Here is a 27,603-nt window from a genome sequence, read left to right as displayed (position 1 = left end):
CGGTATTTCATGGTCCTTCAAAATAAACACTTGAACACCAACATAGGTATCTAATCTGTTAACAAATGTGTGTGGTAAGGCTAATTCAATTTCTTCTAGGGTCTTTGCTGCTGGGGTCAATTGCCTCTCATCAGTAGAGGAGGTGGTGCCTGAGAGCAAATCATGCAATAGTTGCATCTGATGATTAGTTATGCCTAAATATGATCTAATCCAACCTATTAAACCAACCAATTTCTGTACATCAGTAGCAGTTTTAACATCAATGTCTCACTTCACAGGTTGAGGCATAACTTGAGTGTTAGTCACTAACATACCAGTATTTCCAAGGCATGTGTTCCTGCACTTTCTCTGGGGCAATGATCAGACCAAAAGCTTTCAAATTTGTTACAGCACATTGTTTAAGAGCTGATAACTGTTGTTTGTTATCAGATGCCAACAAGATATCATCCATGTAATGATAACAGTAGCAGTTATTAAATTGCTCCTGCACTTTTGACGAGGCCTGTGCCACAAACCATTGACAAATAGTTGGCGAATTTTTCATGTCTTGGGGAAGTACCCTCCATTGATATCTTTTATTGGGTTCAGGGTTCAGCATGATTATGGAAGGCACAGTAAAAGCACATTTTTCTTTGTCTTGCTCAGCCAATGGAATAGTGAAGAAACAATCTTTCAAACCAATGACAACTATTTGCCATTCCTGTGGAATCATTGTAGGTGTAGGAAGGCCTGGTTGTAAAGCTCCCATTGTTGCCTTTACAGCATTTATCTGCCGTAAATCATGTAAAAGTCTCCATTTTCCCGATTTCTTTTTTATTACAAAAACAGGGGTATTCCAGGAATATTTCAATATTTCCTGCTTGAAATTGTTCTGTGACTAATTCTTGCAGGGCAGTAAGCTTTTCGCTAGTAAGGGGCCACTGGTCAACCCAGACAGGTTTATCTGTCAAGCATATCAAGGCTACAACTGGACGTTCATTGCCCTGCATCACAGTGGCCCCCATTAAAAATCCGTAGTAATTTTGACACCCCATTGAGATAAACAATGTCATCCCCACAAACTTTGAGGAGCATCGGCAACATAGGGTCTGATGTTAGCTTGTTGGCCATCAGGATGTTTCACATTAATTACAATGGCTGACAGGCCACCTGTTGTAGCACCACCCAACCCCAGAAGTCCAAAACTTGCATGAGTGAGAGGCCACGATTGAGGCCAGCAAAGTCACGAGAGTATTGTGACATCTGCTCCAATGTCAATCAAGGCTGTTACTGATATGGTTCCTGGATGACATCCACTGGCGGTGAGGATGCATGTCTTTTCTGGGTGGTTCTCCGTAACTTTCTGAGCCCAGAACACTTGAGGTATCCCTGTTGATCCAAAACTTCCTGTGCCACGACTTCGGTCCACTGTATTTGGAACAGAACTCACAATAGGTACGAGTTGAGCAATGCAAGTTCCTTTCTGAATAGTGACAGGAGGGTCACAAATGGGTACCATAGCATGAATCTGTCCTAAATAATTAGCATCAATAAGCCCTAGATGCACATGAATACCTCTAAGTGTAGTTCTTGATCTTCCCATCAAAAATGCACTCAATCCCCATCCTATTGGACCATAGGCATCGAGGGGCACTTTGCACATTTCTTTTGTCAGAATGGTTACTGTGTCAGCGGTGGGTATATCAATCCCTGCAGACCCACTTGTTGCCCCTGAGTATTGTTCACAAATGTTTAGCTTTGCAGTGCTGGGGAGGCCCGCATTTGCTGCTGTGGTTCTTGGGGTATTTGTTTTCCCACATGCCCCTTTGTGCTCCTCTTCTTGTTTCCCTGCAACAGCTGACCATTTGCATGATATTTACTCCTGCATTGTTTAGCATAGTGCCCAAATTTAGCACAATGGTTGCACATAACGTTGCTGCTTGCATTTGATTTAGATGTTATTTTCTGGGTATTACACTGTGCCATTACTTGCCCTTGCTGTCCACAATTATAGCATTTCGATGAAGGTCTTAGAACTGCAGCAAGAGCTGCTATTTTATGCTCTACTGAACCAACTTTTGAGCAAGCAGTCATCATTTGAGGCAATGTGGGTTCCCCAGGTAAAGTGTCAATAATCTTTCTGCAGCCTGAGTTTGCATTTTCTTTAGCCAAATGTATACAGAATTTGTGTTGCAAAGATTCATCATCTACCTGTTTTTCAATGGCTGCAGCAAGCTCTTCCACAAATTGCAAAAATGGTTTTCTCATCCCTTGTTGTATAGTATCATATCTCTGTTTTGGAGCTGCCATTTCCATTGATTTAATTAAAGCACTCGTGCCAATTTGCTGAGCTTGTGCCAAAATTGAAGGATCCCACCTTGCCTGTGAATCTGGGTTAGCAAAAGGCCCAGTGCCCAGTAGGGCATCAACACCCACAGCATGATGAGGGTCGTGTTGAGGCAACTGCACATTTGTTACAGCTGTGTGCTCAGCCACTCGCCTCCAAGTGTCTTGAAATACACCGTATTGTACTGGCTGGAATGAAATAGTAGCAATATGCATGATGTCATAAGGTGCAAGCATATCTGCATTAATTACACATATTAATTGCATTACCTCTGAGGAATTAATGCCATACTGAGCCACTTTGGATTGGAGATCTTGCACAACCTTCCAGGCAAAGATGTGATGACTGTCATCCTGCCCTGTTCCAGGAGCTGCTTTAAAACCTGGAAAAGCCATAGGGTTATCACAGGCAACATTTGCATTAGCACTGTTCTCCTGAGGTACTCTTGGAGCACCTAATCTTTCTATCATGTCCCAATTCTTTTCTTCAGCTGCTTTCTTCCTAACAAATTCCCAAAACTCCTGAGTGTCCAGGTTTAGAGCAAATTTGGGAGAGAATCCCCCAAAGGAGCTCCAGTAGGAAAGCAGATCCAATCTGCTCTTCTCCCCCCAACTGGTCTGGGAGAAAATACCTCCTTGGAGAAAGGTGGAAAAAACCTGTCTATTAAACAACAAAACCTTAACAATATCAAACAATAAAATCTCTTGCCACTCCAAAAGAAATGACAAACTGAGAAAGTCCCTCCCCGGGTTGCGGCTCAGCTCACTCTGTCTCTGATCAGTCCCTCCGGTGCTGGAAATGTTGCAGGCCAGGCCCGGCCTGGTGGGCCACAGATGCAGCTGCCCGTGCTCCCCTGGGTGTTCAGTCCAGAGCGGGTTTCAGGAGCTCCAAGGAAAAGGGCAAAAAACAAAAGTCCCCAGAGTAGGGAACTTCTTTGCCTCAGCTAGCTAAAACTAACTAAAAGCAAAAGAGAGCTCTGTCCCACTGTCAGTCCATCCGCAGACAACAACAGTCAAGGGGCAGAAATGTGGAGGAGTGAGTACGGTGTCTGAAAAAAACCTGCTGCTTCTTCTCTCCCGCTGCTTCACTCTCTGGAACAGTCTTAAAGGTGCAAAACTTATTATTCAACATAATATAAGGTGCAAAACTTATTATTCAACATAACATAATTGGGGATAAAAGCATCATATAGTCAACCCAGGACACTGAGGCTCTCAAGGAAGCCCAGTTACTTGACGTGGGGGCAAAGTCCATGGGGCAGTAGGGCTACAGCTATTAGAAGGTGAACTGTCAACAGTTCCCTGCCCCAACTCCGATGTTACTGCGGGCGACTCATCACTTGATTCGCTGTCGCTGTCACTGTCAGGTAATGGAGGATACGACCTTGGAGATTGTTCAGGCAGCTCAGAGGGGAGCGAAGGGGCAGATGGCTGGGCTAGAGCAGAGGGAAGCAGGGGGGCAGAAGACTGGGTTTCTCTCTCTGCTAAAGACATTTCAGCTACCTGGTGCAGTGGTGTGGTGTATACAGGCACCATCAGGAGCTGCTGTGCAGCTGTGACATAAAGAGGTTTAGGAGTCTGAGAAGGAGATACTATGGCAGTTTTCCCAGAAGCTTTGGCAGCTTTCCCAGAAGCTTTGGCATCCAGCCCAGAAGCTCTGGCAGCTTTCCTGGAAGCTTTGGTAGCCTGCCTGGTAACTTGCATGGCACCTGCACCTTCTTCAAGGATAGATTCACCAAGTTCCCCATCAGAGGCCCCCTCTGACTCATCCCCTTCATCAGTTTCTGTTATCAACCCCAATTCTTCATCCACCTCCTGCTCTGTTTGTTCTTGCTCGGTTTTCCATTCCTTTAATGCCTCAAAAAGCAATCCCCAGGTAACAGCTGGATTGACAAGTTTTATCTCCCACTCAGATGACTTCCTACAGTCTGTCCCCGACTTTTTCCCATGCTTTAACACTAAATGCTGTGTCGGGATCAGTGCCAAAATCCTGTGATTTAGCCCACAGCAATATACTACGAAGGGCATAGTCTGAAGTATTAATTCCCTTATTTCTTAACAAAACTTTCCATGTAGCCAAAACAGTCTCTTCTTCATTAGATAAATTATTTCCCATTATTACTAGTTGGTGGCTCACCTACTTCCAGGTGTCTTGATAGGAGAAAATCAGGTCTGGGCTTCCCTGTGGCTTCCACCCGCCATTCTCAGCTGCACCAACGCCGCCTCCCCCACTACGTCCCAGTGAGTCATGGCTGCCAGTCTCTAGGAGCCCGTATGGGTCCAGATCAAGTATGTTCTTAAGGGTGTTGAATCACATCAGGGTCACCAGATGTCGCTTTCAAGGCAGTCATGACACAAGGCAGAGAGCACAAGCAGTCTCAGATGGCAACTCTTTATTATCGAATATGGCTGACCTTTTATACACTTTCTAATTGTTTATATTTCTTCTACCCTAACCATTGGCCACCATAAATCAACATAACATCATTGGTAATAAGTTACAGTGACTTCAACTGACTTTCTAAAAATACTTCATCCAGCTGCAAAGTTCTCATCTTTCTTCAATTCCTTACTTTTCTTGGTCTCCTTAGTTACAGCCTTGGAGAGAATCCTTATCAACTTCTTGCTTCTTACCTTTCTTCTCACTCCTTTAGCTAACAGGCCTGCTGTTGGCCCCTTCCACACAAAGGCATTTGCTATACCAGCCCCCACAGTAAGGTTCATTAGTAACGGTTGCCCTATGCTGAAGGCACACAGGTGGTTACATGCCTCTATCATTTACAGCAGGGTGGGCTCCTCCTTAGACAAGGACTTCAGAAGTTTTTTACAATTCTCATTAGCATTTTCAGCAGCTAATTTTGAAAGCAACACCTGTCTGGCAATGTCATTCTCAATTTGTCTTTTAAGAGCTTGTTTCAAGCAGCCATTGAATTGCATATAAGGCTCCGCCAGTCCTTGCTTTACATAAGTAAATACTTTTTGGGGGGCTCACAGCATCAGGAACCTTTAAAAATGTGCTATGCACAGCTTCAGTAATACCCTCAAGGGCCTCACTAGGAATGTGGGTTTGCCCAACAGGGTCTGAGTGGCTTCCTTCTCCAGCCAGGTGGTCAGTCATGAGGGCTGCAATATTCAGGTTTGCATGTCCCACAAATTTCACAAACAAAGCTTCAAACCCCTTTTTCCACTGAGTGTCTGTGGAGGCCGGTGGGCCTACAGAACAAAGGCCATTATAGGCCTTTGGACAGACAGACAGACCCCAAGTTGGAGAAATCTCCCCTGTTCAGGGCAATTGAGCAGACCCTCTTCCAGGATGCTTTGTTGTATATGCAAATGTACCCAGTTCTACCTCCCTGGTTGGACTGTTGGCCTCTCCCTCCCTTTTTCCTTATATTTATGTCCTTGAATGTTCTCCCTTCCCTGCTTATCCATTGGCCCCATATTGCCTCAGTGTCCCACCCTCTTTACCCTATTGGCTGCCACCCCTCGTCTCCCCTCTGTACTGCCCTGAGCCCTCAGCCCATTGGCCCTGATGCTCTGTTCCGCCCCCCCATGTCCCCTGTATTTAAACCCAGACCTTCCACTGTTCTTTTTGTCTTTGTCCCTGAACTCCTTTGTGCGTGGCTGGAATAAACCTCCTTCTCTGGAATCCGTACAAAGACCCTTCCCATTTCTTTGTCGTTGGTGATTCTACAAGAGAAGTGTGTGCTGCAGTGATTGTGTGTGTGTGTGTGTGTGTGTGTGTGTGTGTGCCTGTGCCACCGAGCGGCTTCATTACTGGAGACACTTCTGGAAGGTCACGGCTCCGCTGCCTCTCTCTCCACCACCAACGGGCTTGTGGCTTGTGACAGCTGGCAGCCTGAACAGGGACCTCTTTGGAGCATTCCTGGAGGTGTCTTCAGTAGCTTTTTGGCTACTGAAGTTAAGCCATGTTCAGAGCAGCCAATTCCCAGAGGAGACTCCTAAGTTTTATTGGGGGAATCATACAGGCGACCAGCAACCTTCTTGAGGCGAGAAGATCGGTTGAAGCTGACAGACAACCTGGAGAGGTTTTGTTGACCCACTGTCATGTGAGTACTATATTTGGGGGTCATCCTTTTTTGTCTTTCCTTTGGCTTCTTTTCCTCTTGGATGTTGGGAGAAAGTGTGGGGATGGGAGCCAAACTGACCCACCCACAGAGGGAAGTTTATACCCAAGTTAAAGGAATCCTTGTTGGAGAAAATTTTCATTTTTCAAAGGGAGATTTAAAATGTTTTCTTCATTGATTGTTCAAGTATTTTCCTGATGTTATGAGGGAATTCATTCTAATGAGTTCTGGGACCATATAGGGAAAAGATTCTATGTTCTTTGAGTTAAAGGGGATCTTTCAGTGGGGAAATTTTATCCTTTGGCCTTATTGCTAAGTCTGTAGAAAACGTTGGGAAACATTCGGGACCCCAGTTTAACACCCCTTCTCCCCGTTCCTCCCCCCACATCCCTAAACTCTCTTCCCTGCCTCAGGGAGGATCGGGAGATGGATCCTGCCAGCAGGCGCAGGGTTGCTACCGTCACCCTGACATCTCCCAGTGTCCTCTGTCCCCTCTCCAGGGCAGCACTGGCCATGCTGCCTTGGGCTCTCTCCTAACCCTCTTACCAATGCCCATGTACCCAGTTCTACCACCCCCAGTTGTTCTCCCAGACAGTGCTGGTACTGTGGCCAGCCCCGCCATCTTGTCTTCTCCCTCTCCAAGTTTTTCTGCCCTTTCTCCACAAAATGGTGCTGACCCCACAAAGGCAATGGCCATTTTGTCACCTCCCTGTTCTGCCAAAAACGACACCTCTGACCCTCCTCCCACTTTCTCTATTCCTGTAATCGCGCCCTGCCCCTCCCTTCTGTGTCAGGAAGTGTGTCCATGTTGGGACTTCCCCTCTCTATCAGGAATCCCCTCCCCATTGTGCACACCAACCCTACCCCTTCCTCTCTTGACTCCTCCTGATAGTCCCTCCCATTCCCATTCCCACAACACTGGAGCCAGAAGTGGTGATGACAGAGACCAGAAGGAGCCCATATTGGCTTCCACAGCTGCCCACAAACAGGCAGATTCTGGCTGCCCCAAGAGGCTCCATGCAGTCATCAAGTGCCCTCCATCCTCCTCGGAGGATGAAAATAGGGATTCTGCAGACCCGGATTCCAGTCCTGAGTCTGAGGATCACTGGGCCAAGCTGCAGAGGGAAGCCACTGGGAGGGCTCAGAGCTCACCAAAAAGATTGTGGGCTTGCCAATTATATGTAAACACAGCAGAAGAGTGACTGCAATCAATTCCTGGGAACCGATCCCCTATGGGGAATTGAAGGAGCTCTGCAAAGTGGCTAAGGAATATGGTTGGGGGTTGCATTTCTTAAAAAAATTTCTTGAAGCCACCTTCTCTGACCGTCTCTTGGTCGTGCATGAAAATAAAAATATCATGAATTGCCTACGCTCTCTGTGTCACAATCCATCCTTACGAACGGGTTTTGTGATTGTTTGTGGATTTGATCTCAGGGTGCAAAAAACCGACACGGCACAGGGGGGTTTGCAGTGATAATCAAAACAAATGCACCTTTATTGAATAACCAAATGCATTGGGGAGGAATTGGGGAAAAAAGGGAAAAATAAGGAAAAGAGGGAGGAAGAGAAAGGAAGGTATATAGCTACCAAACATAGAACAGCCAAGTCCTTTGATGTCCAGCCGATGGAGTTCACCAGGTCACATCTGGGGAGATCTTGAAATCTCTCGCTAACTCAGAGGTTTTTTTTATGATAACTCTATTGAAAATTGTGAGGGAGGGGGGAAAACAGATACAATAAAGAATAGATGTAACAGGTAGTCCATGTTCTCAGCAGTAAACGAGAGCCATTGTCTTCTTGGTCCAGCGGTCACAACCTGCAGGCAAACATCTCGCTTTGGTCAGCTTGCCTCCCCCACACACCTGCCCCGGGCTGGGGGTTTCAGTGCCAGTCCTTGGAAGGAGCAGAGGGGCCTTTTCACATGGGGGTTTCATGTCTCGGTCTTTGATGGAGAGGCTCCTTACATCTCAGTCTGTCTGTCACGGTGGTTGTAAAACAGGTGAGGGTCTTCTGTGGGGGACCACCCAAGACTCAGAAGAAGTCCAGCCAGGCTGAGAGGTGGGACAGCTTCCAAGGCTATTGCTGCAAAAAGGCAAGATGCCCCCTTCTTCTTTCATTGGGCTCAGTGCATCATACAGCAAACAACACCTGTGAACAATAGCTTAGCACTGTGCTCAGGTCTCGGAGCCGTTGGCATGTAACTTTCTCCAACAGGGCCAGAAACTTCAGACAAGGGTCTTTTCTTCAGTGGTCCCCAATGACGATTGTGAGGCAGATGAGAGAAACTTTGGACAGAGTCTCACACCCCGGTCGAGTACATGCTGTGGGAGAGGCAGTAAAAAAGGCATCTCCAATCACTGGCGGACACATATTCAAAAGATGCCAACAAACCAAATTTAACCCTTGAATAAATGGCAGGAGAAGGTGACTTCCAGAAGCCACAAGACCAAGCAAAGGACTTACAAGAAGCTGCACTCAGTGGCATCACCACTGCTGCAAAGACATCCCTGCTCCTCACTCTCGACGACACCCTACATACACAGAGCTTCACTAACATTAAACAAGGGCAAGTGAAATTTTCATGAAATTTGTAGACAGACTTAAAGTTGCACTTGAGTGACAAATAGAAGGCCCAGAGGCCAAGAAGGAAGTGCTAAATAAAATGGCCTTGGCAAAGGCAAACAATGAGTGCAAAACAATATTAAGACCCAGAACCTACAATCAACCAGATGGACGAGGCCTGCACCAAATTATCTTCCACTGAACACACCGTGGCAACGGCAATCTCTAAGGGAGAGGGCCTTTTTAACATCCCAAGACACTGCAAAATGTTTTAATTGTGGGGAACTGGGCCTTTTTTTGAAGGACTGTCCAGAATACAAAATGCCTAAAGACCAGCAGCCACCAAAGGGGTGCCATTCATCACACTGTATGGATTGCAACAGACATTCTAACAACTGTTCTCAGTTTTGTTATCACCAGTAACCTCACCACCACCAGCAGCATTATCAGCCAAAAAACTTCCAACAGACTGCAGGGTGGCCCCGTGTGAAGACAGCAAATGGAAAGCTGTTTCACTGTACCCTCCCCACTATTCTGGAGGTCCAATATGTGGGAAATTCCCGTGGAGCTCTTCATACTCCGAACAACAGACCAGAGTGACCAAGGCTTTCCAGCAAGTTCAGGTCAGGACGTGACACCAACTGGTGAGTGCTTTGTCTATACAATTTGATGACTCTGCTTTCTATCGTATTCCCACCAGAAAATATGGACCCCTAGAGGGCCTGAGGGATGTGCTGGTAATAGGTAATGTATTCATGGACCAAATGAAATACATATTATAGTGGAAGTGCAAACTGTTGGGCCAAGTGACGAAATCACAGTCACTTTCTGCTGCACAAAACCACCACACTTCCTGCACAGAGAGACTGTGATCGCCCAAGCCTTTTTATTGCCATTAAGCATAGACAATATCCCAGAGCACCCAATGGCATTCTGGGTTGAAATCATGGGCCAAGACAAGCCCCTTATAAAGTGCAGTCAGTTGAATAAAGGTAATGACATCCACCTACAAGGGATGGTGGACACAGGGGCCAACGTTACTATCATTACACAACCTCAATGGCCCCTGAACCAGGAGCTGACTCCTGTCACTGGAGTCACCTCAGTGATTGGAGAAGCTGCCATCTCCATGAGGAGCGAGCGTATTATCACAACAGAGGGACTGGAGGGCCAAACTGCCACCATCAGGCCATTTGTAGTCAGGGCACCCACCACCCTGTGGGCCAGGGACCTGTTGTCCCAGTGGGGAGCTTGACTTGATATTCCACCTCTGTCCCGGGATTTCTATTTGGGGCCACTGCAGAGTGCACCACCCCACAATCACCTGGAAGACTGACACCCCACCGTGGGTGGATCAGTGGCCCCTCTCAACAGAGAAATTACATACCCTCGAGCTTCTTGTGGAAGAGCAGCTCTCCAAGGGCCACATTGTACCTTCCAACAGCCCTTGGAACTCCCCTGTCTTTGTTCTCAAAAAACCTGGCAAGGACAGGTGGACGCTCCTCCATGACCTTTGTAAAATTAACAAGGTCATTGAGGACATGGGTCCCTTGCAGCCTTCCTTCTCCGTCCTTGCTTCCTTGTGACTCGAGACTGGTGGTCGTTGATATCAAAGACTGCTTTTTCAACATCCCCCTCCATCCTCAAGATGCTCCCATGTTCACCTTTTCCATCCCCTCCCTGAACAGACAGGCACCTCTGAAGCGGTACCACTGGTGAGTCCTCCCCCAAAGTGAGAAAAACTCCCCTATATATGCCAGTGGTACATGGCCCTTGTCCTATCTCCCATCCAAAGGACTCTCCCAGATGCCATTATCCTACATTATATGGATGGCATTCTGTCTTGGTTTGAAGACAGATGTCTGCTAAGGAAGGCAGGAGCTTCCTGTGAAATGGAAAATGTAAACCCCCTCCCTCTGAATTATTATAATTTTGAAATTAAAAAGCTCTCGAGCAAAGATATGGGAATAACAGTTATTTACGAGGAAAACTAAAAATACAAACGCAATAGTACAAACAAAAAAACCCCACTGGAAGAGTCAGAATATGACCTGACACCCTGTGGGTCACAGTGGTGGTAGCAGTCCTATTAAATGGTGGCTGCAGTGCTCCTGCAGTGACAGGTGGGGTTCTGTTGAAGCAGTGATCCTGTAGAAGGATGGAGTTTTCCTCTGAAGCTCCAGTGGTGGCGTAGATGGGCCTGGACTTCCTCTGGGAATGCAGTGGAAAAGAAAGCTGCTCCTCTGGGAATCCAGTGGGAAAAGGCTGTCTCTCTTCTTCCAAATGTCAAATTATATCCAGGTAGGAATGCTTGGCTCCTCCCTCTGGCCGGAGCATCTCACAATGGGATGATGAATTTTTCATCAGTCATGCAGTGACACTCAAGGGCCCAATAACAGAAGATATCTCCCAGAGGGGGGATTGTTGAGGAAGAGATAAAGTAAACTGCTGTAAGAGGCGGTCCAAAGTTTCCCTCATTTGCCTCACGACCGTCACAAGGACAGAGAGGAAGACCCTGAGGACCCTGGCTGGAGTTCTGGCCTGGTTGGGGTGGATGCTCGCCAAGTGATTGTTTGCAGCTGTGCTTGCTGTGCCCCCACGTTACAACTGCTTCGAGCAGGGGCTGTCAGGGAGCGGCTTGCTCTGTACACTTACACCTGCTTCACGATCCCTGCTCATCACAATGGCCCATGAATTTCCCCACCTCTTGGCCAGATGAACTTTCTGGGGTAACTCTGGTGATCCCCCCATAGAAGATCCCTCATCTGCCTCACAAGCACTGTAAGGGAAGCCCCCTCCCAAGGACTGAGACTGAGACTCTTAAAATTCTAACACAGGGGCGCGGGCCTGACTGAAGTGGGATGTTTGCCAAGTGTTGCCTGCAGGTGTGTTTGCTGGACCAAGACTGGTTTCTCATAGACACCAATCCTGAAAACAATGGGTCTCGCTCACCGCTGAGATTGATTTGTCCTGTTTTGGAACATGGACTGTCTTACTCATTTTCAATAGACTTATTCTCCATTGTCTTTTTTCTGTTCTCCCTTTGGTGGATGACTATAAAAAACCCCTGAGTTATGCAAAGAATTTGAGATTCTCCCCCACGTGACAAGATGGATCTATTGGCTGGACCACGAGGATTTTGTCTCTCTGTTGGTAGCTATTCCCACCCCTGTCTTCTTCTCTCTCCCTCTATCCTTTATCTCCTTTCTAATCCTTCTATTGCTTCTGCGTGGGCACTCAATAAAAGGTGCATTTGTTTTGATCAAGACTGAAATCCCCTCTCTGTTGTTTTTGCACTCTGAGATCAGTTAATGAACCATCACAACCCCACTTGTACGAGTGGATCGTGACATTAAATTGCCATCATGGACAGGATTCTGACAGACAGAGGGGTTTGCAGGGTTGTGTGTAGTCTGTAACAGGGGAAGGATGTTTCTCTCCAGCCGCACCGAGCCCGATACCCTGAAAGGGGTGAGCGGTTGTCTAAAAAGGAAAGGGAGTGACTCAAATTTCCCACAAACTGCACATGCCTAGGTGAAAAGCACCCCCATACTCAATTGAGGGCTCTGTCTTCAGAATTTCACAAAAGATCTCTTAGTGCAAAAAGGGAAACTGTTTTTGTGTATGTGTGAATCTGGACTGTCTGGGAAGTGAAGGGACTATTTGAAGTAACTGAGTAGAACCTCCCAGGCACACTTAGTCTCTTCACCCACCCAGGGAAGCAAGGGAAACACAGCAGAGGCTGTGTGGTTGTGTGCCTTAAGTCTACACATCTCTGTCATGGTTTTGGTCCCTTCACAAAATGACGGAAAACCTCAGCACAAAAGTTGAAGCTGAATTTTATGCTCTACTAGCCAAACACAATGCCAAACCTTCTCCCGGAGGAGAAGAACGGGCACAAAGTAACTGATTTAATTTGGAAAATGTTATTGATAGAGTATGTTCTTTACAACATGAAACAAAATTTAAACTGGGCAAAAATAAAACTATTCTCTGCTCAGTTTTGGGAGCTTGTCTCACAGCAGCTATAAAAACTCTCTTAAAGTGAAGAAGTGAGGAAAAAGCTATAATGGACTCCCTTCAAAACCTAGTTGAAATTTGGAAAAAAAATTAAATGAAGAAAATAATGAGATCCATCTGTTACAAGCTGCCCTTAGAGAGGAACATGTTAAGAATTCACTGAATGCTGATTCCTCAACACAGGCAGAGGAAAAGAAACTCCTCACATTAAACAGATTTATCCCCATAAGGAACTAGAGGCAGCAAAAAAACTGTGGAGAAAACTGCTGCCCTCATTTGAGATCCTTGGTTAAAACAGAATATAATTATATTAATGATGAAGATTTTGAACCACATATCACAACTAAACAAATACCATTCAGCACTACCAAATTGGCTAAGCTGAAGAAAGAATTTGGGTGCCTCCCACAAGAATCGGAGACAGAATATGTCTTCCAAGTGTCCCTCACTGGTGAAGATCAAATTAAATTAACTGAACAGGAGGCCAGTGGGTACTGGGGACATGGAGTTTTCCTAACAACAGGAGATAAGCGTGACACGTGGTCCCTGACACAATGTGTGCCTTTCTGGGCCGGGGGAATTAATCCTTTGGAAAGGGGAGACCCTTTAGCTATAGTCAGTGCCCCCGACCAGCTTTTGGAAGGCGCCCACAAAGCCACCTGCCTGCAAATGATTCATGAAAAAGGTTGATTCCTGGTTTTCTGTCACCAATGCAATTACCTGTAAAGCCTGAAATTATGACTCCTTTAATTTGATGGCTTCCTAAACCTACAGCAATTATTTTACAGAAAACCATAATGGCCTTGGGTCCCGTAGAGAGACTAGATAGATTCCTTGGTAACCCCACTGACCAAACTGAATCTACTGATCCTGGTTTCACTCCATACTCCATCCCCTCACAGCCCCCAGCTTCTCAATCTGATTCACCTGCCAGCAGCCATAAAGTTTGGGCATGGAGCGAGGTTGCAGTAGATTTGATTAATTACAGTAGATGATATGGACCTGTAAAAACCCTGGAGGAGAAATCAGAAAAAACAAACGGTGTTTGGTTTATCACGGCTCCTCACGGTGAAAATTTAGGGAAGGGAAAACAGATCTCTAACCACCACCATTGGTGGTTGTTGGAAGTTAAAAGGGGGGTCCCCAGAGAGGTGATGGATGGTTTGCCCCTTGATAAATTACAGAAAATAATAACTAATTGGCACTATCGAAAACTGAATTTATCAGTTCAACCCAGTGCACCCCTCCCTTCTCAGAATCCAGCCAGTGAGCCAAAAGAAACCCTCTCCCAGCCTCTCCCGCAGAATTTAGGATGTGAGCCAAAGCAAACACAGAACCAGAGAAACTAGGCTCTCCATCCCTTATAGGTGAGCAAAGGGCTGGAGCATGGATGTATCTGAGAATGCTCACTAAACATAAATCAGGAGATATATTGATCACAGCTATCACAGACCTCAAACAGGCACTTGTAACCTTTCTGATTGCCACTGGGGCACAAATCTCTGCACTAACAAAAAGGATGCCCAGAAGTGTAGAATTGTTCCAACAAAGAAACAATGTTGTGCTTTAAATGCCCTAGGAACTACAGAATCTATGAATGTGGCCTTAGTAAAACTCATGCTCCATGGAGAGGAGAATCAATTAGTTGTCAAAATTGGGGATATTCCAAACAATTTATTAGGGATGGATGTTATTGCTGGGAGGCAGTGGGAAGATTCTGAGGGATTCCTGTGGTCATTTGGCGTGCCACGTCTTAACATGAGACTGCTCCAAGCTGCATCCTCCTCACTGTCTAGCAAAATTACTCATGTAAAACAATACCCTCTACCTTCTGGTGCCAAAGAGGGCATCAACTGGTTATACAGGACTTGTGAGACCAAGGAATAATAGTCAATACCCATTCTCTTTTCAACTTGCCAGTGTGGCCAGTTTGGAAACCCAATGAGAAGTGGAGGCTGACAGTAGACTTCTGCAGGCTTAATGCCAACACAGACCCTCTTACAGCAGCGGTCCCAAATTTGGCTGAATTAATGACATCAATTCAAGAAAAAGCTCACTCAATCATGGCAACTATAGATGTCAAAGACATGTTTTTTATGATACCCATACAGCCAGAAGATATGGACCGCTTTTCCTTCACATGGGAAGGACAGCAATACACTTGCACTAGGCTTCCCCAAGGCTACAAACACTCCCCCACTGTGGCCCACCCTACTTTAGACCAGGAATTAGAAAAAACACCCAAACCTGATCCTGTAGCTGTTTATCAATACATTGATGACATTCTGGGCTGGGGGGGGGGGGGGAGGGGGGGTGTGTGAAATAGAGGTAGTAGGGAAACATCAGCAGAAAATAATCTCTCACTTAGAAAGTCTTGATTTGCAGATGCCCCCAGAGAAAATTCAGAAGTCTTCTCAGGAAGTGAAGTTTTTGGGAATTTGCTGGAAAGGAGGTATGACATGTATTCCACCTGATATCCTAACCTCTTTAGATCAGATCAAAATGCCTGAATCCAGGAAAGATCTCCTGCAAGCTCTAGGATTATTAGTGTTCTGGAGAAAACACATTCCAGATCTTTCAATAATTGCTAGGCCCCTTCATGACTTGCTGAGCAAACGGGGTGAAATGGGATTGGACTCCTTCTCAGGAGGAAGCATTGCAATTGCTGTTTTTTGAAGCAACAGCTCACCAAGCACTGGACCCTATCCATCCCACAGATCCCTTTCAGCTGGAATGGGGATTTGGCTCCTCAGGGCTGTCAGTACAGCTACGGCAGCAGGGTCCTGAGGGTCCGATGTGTGGGAGGTTAAGATATTGCGATGTTACGGTCAGGCAGAACCCCTCCCCTTTTACTGTTACCTGTTACCGTTAACCCCTGTTATAAATGACCTGGTTCAACTGTTAATCAAGGCCATTTTACCGTCCACCACATTGGTGTGTGCGTGTACTTGGTCCATGTGGCAAAGGTGCTGCCACCGAGCCGTTCTTGACCCAGGACCCCACGCCCCAAGCGGCGGCAACAAGTGGTGCTGAAACCCGGGACAATCCGGGAAGCAGGAACCGCCTGGGCGAGTGAACGGCAGCCGGAGCAGCAGGACTGTCCCCGGCAGGGAGGACGCTCCCAGAGGACCGGCGAGAGGGGAAAGTCTCGCGCTTAGGACCGGCAAAGGAGGAAGTCTGGCGCCGAGGACCGGCGAAGGAGAAAATGGAGTACCTCCCAAAGGTCATTTTTAAAATTCATAGGCAGTGGGGCATAGACTGCGAGCCAGGAGATTTTATCCTTGTAGTGTCGAGGCTCCTGCGGATTGGGGTTATTGGGCAGCTGGTGGATATTTTCCACCTCGAAGTGTGGGATAGTTGTACCGGGGCCCTAGCAGAGGAGGCTTTGTCCTCAGGCTCGGGGCGAAATCTTAAATTATGGGGCAGAGTCACGCAGGCTCTGTGAAAAGTTCAGCAGGAGCAGGAAATGTGGAAAACCACACAGGACTGTGTGCAGGCGGGGCCCCGGCAGGGTGTGGGGGCGGCCGCACAGACTGCGGGTGATCGTGAGTCTGCCGAGTGTGGGGATTTACAGCCGCGGGGATGCTCTTCGCAGCTCCCAAGCTCAGGCACGCTGGCTGAGGGGAAAAAGTGGTCATTTGGGACAGGCTGCTAGAGGAAGCGTGAGGTGCAGGCGTTAGCTCAGAGGTGCAGAGCGCAGCCGTTAACTTAGAGACATGGGGTGCTGCCATTGACTCAGAGGCGCGGGCCGCTGCCATTGACTTGGAGGCGCGGGGAACCGCCATTAACTCGGAGGCGCGGGGCGCTGCCATTGACTCAGAGTCCGAGGGAGCCTGGGCAGGGCCTCCGCCTTACGCGCCACGGGGTGGTGGGCGCCAGAAGGGGGGGATGCGGACACGGGCGTGATCGGCAGAGACAGAGAAGGTCTGCAGGACAGCGCAGACACGCGCAGGCAAAAAGGAAGGAAAAGACACGGAGGGGGAGCTGACGCCGCTTGAAGCATGGGTTGGAAATCTCATTACAAGGCACTGGCCTCCCCCAGTAGGAGGCGGGGCAAGCCTAGAGGGAGGGAGCGGCCCAATGCTAAGACAAAGGGGCGAGGTCGAAGCCTGACAGAGGGTTTTACCAATTCCATCTGGCCAAAAGATCAAGTGCGCATCCTAGCAACCACCCTGCTGGCTTTAAATCAGTTCCCTAGGGGAGACGAAACAAAAAGTCCTGCCCAGAGGCACTGGGCCACCCAGGCACTAGAGGAAGGCCCACAAGTCATGATTAAAAATTAGTTAGGAGAATGGGAAACGGGTTGGAGGCTGGTACTCACAGGGCGAGGGTACACAGCCGTCAAGAAAAATAGTAAAATTAAATGGTGCCCGCTTAAGTCGATAAAACTGGACCTTCAGGGCAAAAACTAATGAAATTTGTAAAGCTTGTTTTGCAGGACTGAATCCTCAGACGCCCCCATGGCCCGTATACCGCGCTTCCTAAAGGCTGTGACGAATCATCAAGCAGCCTGATGGCAGACCATACCGGGGTCGTGAAAAACTCAGTGACCACACTAAAGGAGAGGCCGGCGCAGAGAAGGACTGGGGGAAAAATCTCAACAAAAATGGTATCAGTCATGGTTCACATAAATGTTTTTGAAAGTCTTGTTTTAAGTGGTATCCATCAAGTAGAGTTCGAACTCTGGCCAGGTTCTGGCTCTACTTGAATGGAATGATCGCCAATCAGCCCAGAGTTTTTCTGTGTCAAAAGGTTCAAACGGAGTTTTGGAGAAACGTGAATCCGGACATGAGTAAACGTGAATCCAGACATGAGTTCTCAACATCACTCTTCTTTTAAGGTCAGCTGTCGCAGACTCTGGGCGGATAGTTCGGTGCTGTGGTAAATGTATGATTTCAAATCGTCAACTGTGTTAACAATTATTAGCCAAAAAACTGAGGAAGTCCTGCAATGATATCCTAAGTCATGGTTCAGTCAGCCCCCATGACTGATTGCCCTTGGTTCTACCTTATTAGGCCCTATTATTGATCTTGGACCTTATATTTCAAAGAAGTTAGCATTGTTTATTAAAAACCAGTTAGAAATAGTTACCATTTCACCATCCACCACATTGGTGAGTGCGTGTACTTGGTCTGTGTGGCAAAGGTGCTGCCACCGAGCCGTCCTTGACCCGGGACGCCACGCCCCAAGTGGTGGCAACACCGAGGAGGCCTGTTGGTTTCTATTCCTGTGGTTTTAAAGATGCTAAAAAAGATACACTACCTGGGAAAAAGGATTGTTTGTGGTTAGCTTAGCTCTCATAGAAGTGGAAAAAATTGCACAACAACAACCAGTTGTCTTGAGAGGCCCTTTCAAAGTTATTAAGACAGTCACTACTGGGACCCCCCCACCCCACCCCCGCCGACAGGGTGGCCCAAAGGGCCTCAGTTGCAAACTGGTATGCTCAGATTGAACATTACTGTAACATTTTCTCAATAACAGAAGGAGCTGTAAAAAATTTAGCGCTACAAGAAACTGAGAATTTGGGCAGCAGCCATGACAAACCTGCCTCTGTAATTAAAATATCCCCTCCTTTCTCCACCAAACGATCAGCAAATTCTTGGTTCCCTGATGCCTCTGCTAAACAGGAGGGGAAGGTGTGGAGATACAGGGCAGCAGCCCTCCACATTTCCTCTGGTGAACGAATCATTACCGAGGGAGAAGGCAGTGCTCAGGTTGGGGAGCTGAGAGCTGTTTGGAGTGCTTTCCAACATGAGGTACAGAATACCTCTCCTGTCTGCATCTACACGGACTCCTATGCTGTGTATAAAGGATGTACTGAGTGGCTTCCTTTTTGGCAGCAAAATGATTGGGAAGTTAACAGAATTCTAGTATGGCAAAAGGAAAAGTGGCAAGAAATTTTCAACATCACAAGCCAAGGGAACTTTGTTGGGGTGGGCAGCCTTTCACCAGACAGATGGAAATCCAGCAGGAGAGTGGAACAATAAAGCTGATGATTTAGCAAGACTAAGTGCCCTGAAAAAGAACAAATTACAGAGGACTGGGATCAACTATTGTCGGGTTCGGCTCTCTGTCTCTGCCCCGACACGGGTAGGGTGGTTCTTGGGTGGCACGCACTTCAAAGGACGAGTCTGGACTCTTCAGCTTTTCGATCTTCAGATTGTTTATTGTTTCTTATCTACAAAATTTTCTGTCTGCCCAACAGAGGTCTGATCTGCAAGGCAGCCAAGGGCACTCGTGACCACCCACGGGGCGGTCATGTCTTTTTATACTAAAATCTACGTACATGATATTTACTTTTATTTTCCAATACTTTTCACCCATATTCGCAAGTACACCTTCACCATAAACCAATCCCCAAGTGCCAACATCACCACAGGAGATGGAAGACAAGAAGAAGAAAGAAGAAGGACGAGACACGCCCTGATCCCTCCATCTTGTCTCCATAACCCCCCTGTACCAAAAACCTTAAAGTTTATATTTCACCCTATAAATGTGTCCCTTTTACACCCTTCACTCTAAAGTGATTCTCATGTGCTCAAACTGCTGTCACTTCTGTGGATGGATCAAAATCAAGCCACCAAGCACTCTTGGCAACATTCCAGGATTTCCGAGACCCCCAAGGGTTCTCCTGGCATCTCTGGACATTGGGAGCGATGTGCTGAGTTCCCACATCTCCCCCTTCTCTTTGCACCAAGAAGACTTCTTTGGCAACTTGACTCATAACACGTCGCACACGTAAAAAGATGCATGCGACGATGAGCATGAGGACTAAGAGTATTATTAGAATATAAAATCCCATTTTTAAAAACCCTCTCCATAAGGGAGAAAGATCAAAAAATCCCGCCACATCATCAATCCATGACCCAGTGATTTCGCCGAGTTTCTTTATACTGTCTTTCATTTTTTGAATACTTTCATGAATTGATCTTGAATGATCCAAGAGATTCATGCAGCACATTCCCTCAAACTCTTCACATCCATGTCCATGAGCAAGCAATAGATAATCGATTGCTGCCCTATTTTGAAGAGTTGCCTCTCTCACACTACTTATGTCTTTTAACATATCACTCAAAGCGAGAGAGACTGATTGAGCATGCTTGCTCAACCAACAACTCATGTGGTCCAGTTGAGTCAAGGCCACCCCCGACGCTGTCTGAGGTGAGAAAATTGCTGCCGCAATTCTCCTTGCCTTGTCCCAGGTGTATACTTCATCACCACAGTTTGTACTGTAATGTTTCAAGGACCTTTTCTCTTTATGTTTTTGCTCTCTCAATACTTTCAAATCTGGTGATAACATTGAAATCCTCCCAATGCTGCATGGACCTCCCTTGGCATTTGCAGGAATGCCGTGCCAAATTCTGTCCCCACAAATTAAAAACAACCCACGTGGCAATTGCACTGGGACCTGGATTGATCCTTTGGCTGTCGTCTCGGTGTGATTGCACCAAGCTGACGCGTTTCTATAAAACTTGCGATTTGGAGTGACATCAACGCTTTTGTTTGTCCTTGACACATCCGAAATTTCGAATTTCATTCATAGTCTCATTGTTGTGGACCCGAAAATTTCCAATTCCTGTGGTTCGGTAGAAGCCACAGGTAAAAGATGTGTCCAAGCACACCATTCATTCACAGGATCTTTGATGACCTGCGAAATCTCCATTGGAGAGTGTCCTGGAATTGGCCATTTGGCCACTGGCAACCCAACCATGCATGCTGTGAATGGTTTCCCTGGTTTCGAATGTGTCAGGCAGATACTTTCTAAGTTCGCTGCCTGGGCTAAAGTTTCCCAAACATTTTGTTTTGGTTGATTGATGGGTAAATTTGCTCCATTGCTTAAAGCAACAGATGAAAGCATGAGCATCATGAAGCTCATGACTTCATCCTTATGAAAAATCATTGTCATGCTCTCACTCAAAGCCACAAAGGAAAAACCCCCAAAGTTTTTATTCTTTTTGTCCCTCTTCTGAGTCATTGTTCACAACTTGAGTTTCTTCCTCCGTCTGCATGCTCGTTTCTCTGCTTCTGGGATCAGTGCTCTCTTGCTCTCTTGTCCGAAATGGCTTCACGTGTCGCACTGACACCCACTTCAGACCTCGCCCTGTGGAAACACAAGCGAAACCCTTGCCCCAAGTGATTAGTTTGAAAGGACCATTTAAGAATCATTGACACAAAACATCGAATGTCAAATGGCATGAAATCACACGTATTGAATGTCCCCTTCAGGAGCTGTTTGAAGAATTGTGAATTCAGACCGTTGTTCTGAATGGCCTTTGATAAGTCTTTGATCACTTCATGACCCAACCTTTCCCACCTTGGATTTTGACCTTGTGCATCATATGTCACTGGCATTATTATGTCTCCTGATCCTCTGATCAGACCCTTTTCATTTGATAATTCATTTCTAATTTCCTTCCAGTCTGTTGGTTCTATCGGTCGTTCTTCTTCCTCCTCTGGAAACTCCATTGGCCATTGCCTGCACAATGGAATCGTGGAGGCTCTTGGTGATCCTTCGCTCCATGTTCTTTGACTTGAGGTTTTCGGTCTTGCTCCTAAATCTGAAAAAGAAACTTAAAGTTCTTTTGAACGCGTTCTTTTTGCTGCATCAAAAGACTGCAGAAGATTTCTTGCTGCTTCCGCTGCTGAAAGCATCCATGCTGGAATTCCCTCTCTTGCTGTAATGTGTATCATTTCTTCTTCTGGAGGCTGTGCTTCATCTGAGCTGTCTTCAACTTCATATGATCCTGAAGTTGATGGAATATTATCCTTTTGTTGTTGTTGTTGTTTTTGTTTTCTTTAATGTGGTTTTCTTTTTATAGATCGTTGGAAAAAATTGTTGCATTGTCGCAGTTTGGCCAGCAGGTGATGTGGTGGCGCTGTCGAGCAGGTCTGACATGTCCTGCAGTGTGGTCATCCCTCCACGAGGTGGCGCTGTCGCCTGCCTGGACGACCGTGATGACGACACGAACTCGATCAGTTCCTGCTTGTCAGACTGCAACGCTTGCAATCATGTTTGAGACCGAGTTTGCATGGCTGTTGACTGAGCTGGCATTGAGGGTTGAATACTTGAATGTTTCTTTTGAGTGGAAGAGGTTTGAACCATAGGGATTGAGGCTAAAGGCATTGGGACCGGAGAGGGGGTGGAGCCCCGGGATGTCGAACCCCGAGCGTGGCCCCTCCTCTTTGCCCGAGAGGTCACAGGGGATTGGACCCGCCCCCGTCCTCGCTCCGCACGCACCTCCTGCGCACACACGCCTTCGGGAACGCCCCCTGCCTCCCCTGTACTGACGTCACTGTCTCCGTCCCGCTCCACCTCCGAAGTCTCCTCCCTATTGTCTGTTCCTGTCCTTCTCTCCTCCTCCTGTGACGCTGTATCCACACCCCCCGCCAAAGCGCGCGGCCCTCCCCCTGCCGGTATCCCCTTTCGGACCGCGTTTCGAGCCGATCTCCGCGTCCAGATTTCCGGGTCTGACGTCACCACCACACGTCCCCTGCATCCCCCCACAGTAGCCTGCTGGAGCCCTGCAGCCGCCCCGCCCTTTCTACCCGTGTCTGACGCTGCCGCGTCGGTTTGAGAGCCCTCCCCAGCTCTCCCGCGAGCCTTGCTCGTCGCACGCACTTTTGGCACCGCGCCAGTCGAGACTGCCGCCGCCCTCGACGCTGCGCTCGCAAAAGCCACACCAGATCCCGTGTCCCCCATCGCTTCCGTGCCCCTCCCGCCAGCCGCCGCCACTGCGCCGCCGCGCCTGCCGCGAGAGAGCGCATCCCCCCTTCCCTCTTGTTCCCTTTGAACCCCCCTCCCCAACTCCGCCACTTTTGCCACCTCCTCTCCCTCTGACTCCTGCGATTCGGGGCGGTATGCTCCTAAAGAGCGACCTGTCTCCTTGATATCGCTGGGAGAAAACCTCATTTCATCAGGGAGTGGAATGGTATCATCTGTGCCTCAGTCGGAGCCTGAAGCCCCTGCACTCTCCGGGGTCTCAGGACGCTTTGGGGTTCCCTTGGGTCTTCGGGATGGTGGGACTGAAGGCAATGACTTTTTCCTTGTCCCCCTTTCCCGGTCACTTTTTCCCCCGGGCCAATCGGGATCAGAGCCAATCTCCGTTTCAAACCTTGCTCTCCTCCCTCTGCCCCTGTGGGACTCGCAACAAGTTGTTGCCTGGCTGACCCTCTAAATTGAGTCGAGGTCGCCTCTAACATAATTCTTGCTGAAGACCGCAATTTCAAGGCTGTCTTATCATCATTGGTGGCTAAAAAATATAGGTGTCTATTAACTTCTTGCCAAAAACCTACTTCAAATAACAAATGTGTCTCTGAGTATGGGTAATTACACTGCACCCACAACAATAACTCTCTAAGTTTTTTCTTTGGGATCCCCTTAGTGTGTGTGTCTGCCACGCCCTGTAGGTCGGACAGAATCTCTATTTGTTCCTGGGAAAGTGTATCCCCATGTTCTTAATTCTTGACCTTCTTACCGAATTTGTCGTCAGAGCAGTCCAAAGGCTCCTGGTCACTGCCCGCAGATTACAGGAGATGGATTCGGAGGCGCCTTTCCGATTCCAATCCGGGCTGTTCTGCTACGAACTTTCTTCGGCCGAAGTGGAGTGCAATGTTCTCAGTGGCTGCTGCGTCTTCAGACTCTCCTGGCTGCTTTCTGGCTGCTTTCCCGAGGAGTTATCAGTGCTCTCCTGGGAATGAGTCCAGCTCGGCAGCTGCCCACTCAGCACTTCAAGGCTGCCCCTGTGCAAGAGGTGCACACCAGAGCTCACCGTGGCTCAGCGAGTGCCCGCCGGATGCTGCTGGGTCGCCGGTCGCTGCCGGGTAGCCCCCCGGATCACCCACCGGGTGCCCACCCAGGGACGCCAAATGTCGGGTCGGGCTCTCTGTCTCTGCCTGGACACGGGTAGGGTGGTTCTTGGGTGGCACGCACTTCAAAGGACGAGTCTGGACTCTTCAGCTTTTCGATCTTCAGATTGTTTATTGTTTCTTATCTACAAAATTTTCTGTCTGCCCAACAGAGGTCTGATCTACAAGGCAGCCAAGGGCACTCGTGACCACCCACGGGGCGGTCATGTCTTTTTATACTAAAATCTACATACATGATATTTACTTTTATTTTCCAATACTTTTCACCCATATTAGCAAGTACACCTTCACCATAAACCAATCCCCAAGTGCCAACATCACCACAGGAGATGGAAGACAAGAAGAAGAAAGAAGAAGGACGAGACACGCCCTGATCGCCCCATCTTGTCTCCATAACCCCCCTGTACCAAAAACCTTAAAGTTTATATTTCACCCTATAAATGTGTCCCTTTTACACCCTTCACTCTAAAGTGATTCTCATGTGCTCAAACTGCTGTCACTTCTGTGGATGGATCAAAATCAAGCCACCAAGCACTCTTGGCAACATTCCAGGATTTCCGAGACCCCCCCAAGGGTTCTCCTGGCATCTCTGGACATCGGGAGCGATGTGCTGAGTTCTCACAAACTATTAGAATAGCTGCATGTAAAAAGACAGCACACAGGTGTGAAAGATTTGTACAAGGAAGCTCTTGCCCAGCGTTGGCCTGTCACCAAGGAAAGGTGTAAAACATGCGTATCAACCTGTGAGCAATCGCAGACTGGAGACTGGAGAGACATCCTTCGGAAGATGACCCTCTGCATTTCAGAAAGGGTAAAGGCTTATGGGACGCGTGGCAGGTAGACTATATTGGACCCTTTAAGAAGTCAGGAGTTAAACACTAGTAGGAGTAGAAATTGTATCTGGGATGGTCCAGGCCAATGCTTTTAAAAGACCTACAGGAGATAATACTGTTAAAGCATTGCAGGGATGGTTTGGAATTTTCCCAAAACCACAGGAAATTCAATCTGATTATGGGTCCCAATTCACTGCTAGAATTGTACAGGATTAGGCAAAAAATGAAGGAATTAAATGGACTTTTCATACCCCTTACTACTCTCAGGCTAACGGGATCGTGGAAAGGACCAATGGTCTTTTGGAATGACTTTTGAAACCAGAGGAGGGAAATTGGGATGTTCAGTTATGGGAAGCTGTGAAAAGTGTGAATGACAGATGGGGGGGTAAATGGGTGTCCCAAAATCACTGCCTTTTGCCCCATAGCTCCAAGCATAATTGCCTCTCTAGGGAGACCAGATGATTTCAAGATTCCAGCATATTACCCTGGACAACCTGTTCTGGTGGACCTCCCTACTGTAGGGGAACTACCACTAGTGCTAAAAACCCCTCTGAATAAACATGCATGGGTAGCCTCTGATGCTCTAGGGAGAGAGCATCGGATAAATACACACTGGATAATTCCATCATTCTAACTTTTTCTGTCCCTTAGTGGCAGGATTCTGTTGTGTTTACTTTTACAGAAGAACCCTGAGGGTCATGAGGATCATCTGAACCATGATAACACTGGTGATACTTTTCTGCATCCTACCACAATTCCATGGACAGAATCCTGCTGAGTGGTCGTGGTCTGAAGCTACCATCCATCACACTAATGTTCTAGGACCATATCCCAAGGGTCACCACCTGAACCTAGAGCCTATAGTGCTGCATGACTCTGAGATATATCACCCAAGTGAGTGGGGATGGGATCAGAAGGACTGGACTAGAGCCCTAACTGGAACAATTGGTGAGTCGATTGTGGTAGCGTGCAGAAAAGTGGAAGGATCTCTCTATGAGAAAGCCACCTCCATTGCAGGTGCTGGAAATGTTTTAGAACCAGATGGAAAAAACTATTTGCACATCCCTACAACAGAACTGTGTCCTACAACAAAGTGGGAGTGTACCAAACAAATTCCCCTCACTCTGTGCTGCTGGCAGGAGTACGTTGGTAACTACACTTTAGGCCCCAGAACCAACAATGCAATTACAAAGGATTGTAGAAATTAATCAACTGACTGCTGGCATAATTTTACTTTAGCCAAACCAACTTATGTGACACGCTGTTGGCAAAATAACTTGACAAATCGGTTATGTTTAAAAGGCCTGGTTTACAAACTTAAGATAAATGCTATAACAAAGCCCACACTGAGTACAGTAGTCACACCCCAGTGGGTAGAAAGGACTGAGAGCACCCTTAGTCAACTTGATACTGAATGGCCTTGGTCCCAGGCTTTTGTTCATTTTTCCAGATCCATGGGAAACGTGAGGGATTTAAACCTATCAACTGTCATTATGCATGAAAATCAGATATACACTAGGCAGGAATGGGAAAACCAAAAAGCCTGGCAGCTTCAAGGGATAGTGGGGAAAAAAATTAGTATAGGATCCGAATGATTAATGGAACTACCCATAGTAAGGCAACCTCAATCGGTGTTTTGACAGATCAAACAAATAAGCATGAAAAGGTTTGTACGCACCCAAGCTTACAGGATTGTTGGCACAATTTTACATTGGCACAAACCATAGAAGTGGTTTGTCTTTGGTCCAAAAAATGTAGGCCTGTAGGGCCTACATTTTAAGTTTATAGTAAATGCTATAGCCCAACTGGTTACAATTTACACCACCACCACTCCAGCCCAACCACCGCTTATGCTTAGCCCAAGAATTTTTGAAAATGGACCAGATATAATTAGGAAAACAGGACAACAACAAATACTGTTCAATCCAGCATGGTTCTCTTAAACAAGTCAAATTGCTGATGCAAAGTAATGTCTCAGAAATACAGCCAGCCTGTTCGCCTTTTTTGCAAACTCCCTTTGAGGGTTGGATGACCTGGTTGCAAAAGCGGAACTCTTTTAAAAGACGGACGCTAAGAGACATAACCGGTGTTGTGGGAACAGGATTGGGAATTCTAAAGAGTATTGATTCAGAAGTATTAATGAATAAAATTGGCTGCGACAACTAGAGATTTGACCAAGTTACAACAACCACTACAGTCATTGGCTTTAGGAACACACCAGTGGCTGCTATCAAACATTTTGACAAATTGGGAAAAGGTAAATGTAAATGACCACAAATTGGTAAATGATGCACTCGGTGCTACACAAAACAACATTTCTTTGGCTCTCAGCTGTATCCAGGCACAATTGTGGATGCAGTCAGTTGCTGCCTCAATGATAAGAGAAGGTGAAGAAGGCACTTTTCCTACTGAAATTGGGAAAATAATTAGGGACAGTGCCACTGATTTTGAAAGAGAATTCCAATCCTGGTGGAACCTGGTGAATTTTACTTACAATCCCATTACAAACATAGCCATGGCTTTTGTGTTAACCATACGTAATGCCTCAGTGCATTTGATATTTCCTATGATTGCATTAGGGCTGAATCATGATGGAGCTGTTCTCTATCCTTATGAGCATTGGGAATGGGCCCGTCAAATTGGTGAGAAATGGCAAAATGTTAATTTAGAATCTTGTCTTGTCCGAGAACAACAAGGGCTCATCTGTGAAAGCAATGCAATCATAGCTCAAGACATTTTTTCAGACACAGAGCAAAATATCTGTCATTTTGAAATTCATCCTAATGAGACTTCTGAAACAGTCCTTATATATATAGGCAATAGATGTGCATGCTTCAGAACTGCTTGTGATTTTGTATTTGTAGAGAATGTTGTAGTAGATACTAAAAATTATTCAAATGTTTGTGCTT

At 47.0% G+C, this 27,603-nt stretch overlaps 2 pseudogenes across 1 annotated transcript in view; one reads left to right on the top strand and one right to left on the bottom strand.

Annotated features, from left to right (window-relative positions):
- The window catches only part of LOC143695956 (uncharacterized), a 758,734-nt pseudogene that overhangs the window by 365,952 nt on the left and 365,179 nt on the right, over positions 1–27,603 (bottom strand). The window lies entirely within an intron of this gene.
- LOC143695905 (uncharacterized) lies at positions 12,839–16,071 on the top strand (annotated as a pseudogene).

The sequence above is a fragment of the Agelaius phoeniceus genome, chromosome 27 (genome assembly GCF_051311805.1).
Source record: "Agelaius phoeniceus isolate bAgePho1 chromosome 27, bAgePho1.hap1, whole genome shotgun sequence".
In the NCBI taxonomy this organism is placed as follows: domain Eukaryota; kingdom Metazoa; phylum Chordata; class Aves; order Passeriformes; family Icteridae; genus Agelaius; species Agelaius phoeniceus.
This window is presented reverse-complemented; position numbering and strand designations above follow the sequence as displayed.